We start from the raw sequence: 3811 nt of genomic DNA, 5'->3' as shown, positions 1-3811 counted from the left end.
TGTGTCCATGCACACTACTTTGGGCTATTGGCGTTTTTTGAGCTTCAGTGTCTAGGAGCAGAAAAAAATAATTAGTTTCTCCAGCAGAAAAACACTCCTAAACACTTGAACTGCAAAAAACACTAATAAAATGCTAACACTCCTAAATGCTATTACTAGCATTTTTATAGCCTTAAAAAAAAATGGAGTCTTAAAAAGTAAGCATTTCCTAAGTAGAAAAGGAGGATAGTGGTTGAAAGGTTTACATCTCAGTTGATGGGCTATCCTTGCTTTATAGTGCATTCCTCTGTGAATTCTTCTATACATATACAGTATCTCACAAAAGTGAGTACACCCCTGACATTTTTGTAAATATTTTATTTTTATTATCTTTTCATGTGACAACACTGAAGAAATGACACTTTGCTACAATGTAAAGTAGTGAGTGTACAGCTTGTATAACAGTGTAAATTTGCTGTCCCTTCAAAATTACTCAACACACAGCCATTAATGTCTAAACTGCTGGCAACAAAAGTGAGTACACCCCTAAGTGAAAATGTCCAAATTGGGACCAATTAGCCATTTTCCCTCCCCGGTGTCATGTGACTTGTTAGTGTTACAAGGTCTCAGGTGTGAATGGGGAGCAGGTGTGTTAAATTTGGTTATCACTCTCACTCATACTGGTCACTGGAAGTTGAACATGACACCTCATGGCAAAGAACTCTCTGAATATCTGAAAAAAAGAATTGTTGCTCTACATAAAAATGGCCTAGGCTATAAGAAGATTGCCAAGACCCCGAAACTAAGCTGTAGCACAGTGGAGAAGACCTTACAGCGGTTTAACAGGACAGGTTCCACTCAGAACAGGTCTCGCCATGGTTGACCAAAGTAGTTGAGTGCACATGTTCAGCTTCATATCCAGAGGTTGTCTTTGGGAAATAGAAGTATGAGTGCTGCCAGCATTGCTGCAGAGGTTGAAGGGGTGGGGGGGCCAGCCTGTCAGTGCTCAGACCATACGCTGTATACTGCATCAAATTGGTCTGCGTGTGTGGCAGAAACCAGGTGAAGAGTACAAAAGACAAGTGTGTTTGCCTACAGTCAAGCATGGTGGTGGGGGTATCATGGTCTAGGGCTGCACGAGTGCTGCCGACACTGGGGAGCAACAGTTCATTGAGGGAACCATGAATGCCAACATGTACTGTGACATACTGAAGCAGAGCATGATCCCCTCCCTTCAGAGACTGGGCCACAGGGAAGTATTCCAACATAATAACGACCCCAAACACACCTCCAAGACAACCACTGCCTTGCTAAAGAAGCTGAGGGTAAAGATGATGGACTGGCCAAACATGTCTCCAGACCTAAACCCTATTGAGCAACTGTGGGGCATCCTCAAATGGAAGGTGGAGGAGCACAAGGTCTTTAACATCCACCAGCTCCATGATGTTGTCATGGAGGAGTGGAAGAGAACTCCAGTGGCAACCTGTGAAGCTCTGGTGAATTCCATGCCCAAGAGGGTTAAGGCAGTGCTGGAAAATAAAGGTGGCCACAAAAAATATTGACACTTTGGGCCTAATTTGGACATTTTCACTTAGGGGTGTATTCACTTTTGTTGCCAGCGGTTTAGACATTAATGGCTGTGTGTTGAATTATTTTGAGAGATCAGCAAATTTACACTGTTATACAAGCCGTACACTCAGTACATTGTAGACAAGTGTAATTTCTTCACATGAAAAGCTATAATAAAATATTTACAAAAATGTCAGGGGTGTACTCACTTTTGTGAGATACTGTGTATATATATATATATATATATATATATATATATATATATATATATATGGTTTTACTTTTGCAACATAGTTCTTTTTATTTTTTTTATAACCACAGTCATAAATTTAGGAATTTATTTTATAGCCTTTTATACTGGATTTTTTTTTTTTTTAAACAGCACTCACATTGCTGCATCACCCACAATGAGGTGCTGACAGGCTCCACTACATCTTGCCAAGATATGAGTTTGGAGATTTTTACAGCTGAGAGGCGTGAGCCTGGAGTGAGAGGCTGATTGTTTATGACAGAGTACACATCCTCCAAACAAACATCTGTGTCACTGGAAGTGGCTTGGTGTCTTGCTTCAATACTGAGTTACCCTGAATGTTCCCAGCTGACTAACCAAAAGCACCTCTCGGCAGCAAGAACCCTTCTCTAAATACTTTAAAGCGCTCAGCTCATCCTCTCAGTAACTAAGAAACAGAGAATACTTAAACACTTTCTACCTGCCTCTCAGCCAGCTAACTGGAATTGTATTACTAGAAACTAGTGTAAATTGTGCTATCCTGTTTTCTCTGGGACTCCTTTATAGAACTCTATACTTTCATAATCAGTTTAGCAAAGACTTAGAATGAACATAGTACAAGTGCATATGCAGAATCATTTGCAGAGATTAGTCATGTTAAAAAGATGGCAGGGCTAGTACAATAGGACTGAGACTAAAAGAAACCCATCCTATCAAGAATATGCATGCTGGCATTGGTGGCCGTTTACTGAAAGTTTTAGCCAACTGGCTGTCTCTGAATTCAGTATTATCTTAGGCACTGGCCTGGGACAAGCATACAGCATGTGAAGTCACAGCTTCTGATCTACATGTTTATTCCAGGTCAGTGGAAGATAATTGTTGCTATTGCTTCTGCATTAAAGCCAAGTAAAAGTTTTTCATCTGAAAATTCTAGTTTCCTGGTTGGCTTGATAATCTTCTATCTTTAAAGCCCAATTTAAATCACAGCAATAGATATGCAGTCAGATACACATGCTATTAGTCTCCATTTCAATATTACTAATGCAGAAGCTGTGTGGGGTGTCTATGGCTGGCCATAGATGGTTTGAATATCGGCTGGTTCAGCAGGAATGGCTAAATGTACCAAGTTGATCAACTTGGGTACAACCAGCCTGCTGGATTTTACATACAATTATTGATAGCAGCTGGTATAACTGTTACCAATCATCACCGTCTTCTCCTGGCCTGGACAATTTCCCCCCGTGGTTGCAGGAAAGAATTTTGCTTTGTGTATGGCCTACCTAAATACAACTCTGCAGAGCAACACGTACCAGAATTTTTCAGATGATCCTTCATCCAATCTTCTCATAGTGTGTACTAGGCTTAATTCACGCAGACCTGGAATAAAGATCTATGTTAGGTCACTTGTGCTGAGAGATGTGACTGTTAAGCTGGCCATAGTTTGGGAGAATTTCAAACAAAATTTCTTGGGGAAAGAAAGTTCTAAAGGAAGTTCCTTCGCTTTTCTAATCATTAGTGGGTCAAAAGCGATGGTTATTTTCAACCGTATTGATGAGAAAATTTGAAGTGCGGGATGGAAAATTATTCACAAATAAACAAATTTGTAGCAATGAATGTGGTTTTCGTTAGGAAAAAATCATATGAAAATTCTCAACATTTTATTTTGGAATGAATGGATTTTACCGAAGACTTTTCCTATGAATTCTTGTTTGGAATTCTATCCATCTATGGCCAGCTTCACTCAGCCCTGTCAGCAAGGGGGTGTACGTTCCCTCTAAATCTCCAAAGGGTAAGAGTCATTTATGCTGAATACATGCATTTTAAATATAGTCACTAATAAATAATGGCTTCTAATGGAACCTGCTCACAACAGCATGGTACATTGGGAAAATGTCTCACATTATGTATTTGGGTGCTTTGAATTGACTTGAATGGCAAAACGCAGATCAAACTGGGTCTTTCAAAAATGCAACACATTGTAAAGAATGTCAGCACTCAAACTATGAATTCAATACCCATATAAAATAACACAAT

Source organism: Lithobates pipiens, unplaced genomic scaffold, assembly GCF_037356315.1.
Source record: "Lithobates pipiens isolate NorthernLeopardFrog02 unplaced genomic scaffold, aLitPip1_a1.2 Scaffold_3, whole genome shotgun sequence".
NCBI classification, from domain to species: Eukaryota; Metazoa; Chordata; class Amphibia; order Anura; family Ranidae; genus Lithobates; species Lithobates pipiens.
Note: the sequence above shows the minus strand (reverse complement) of the source record.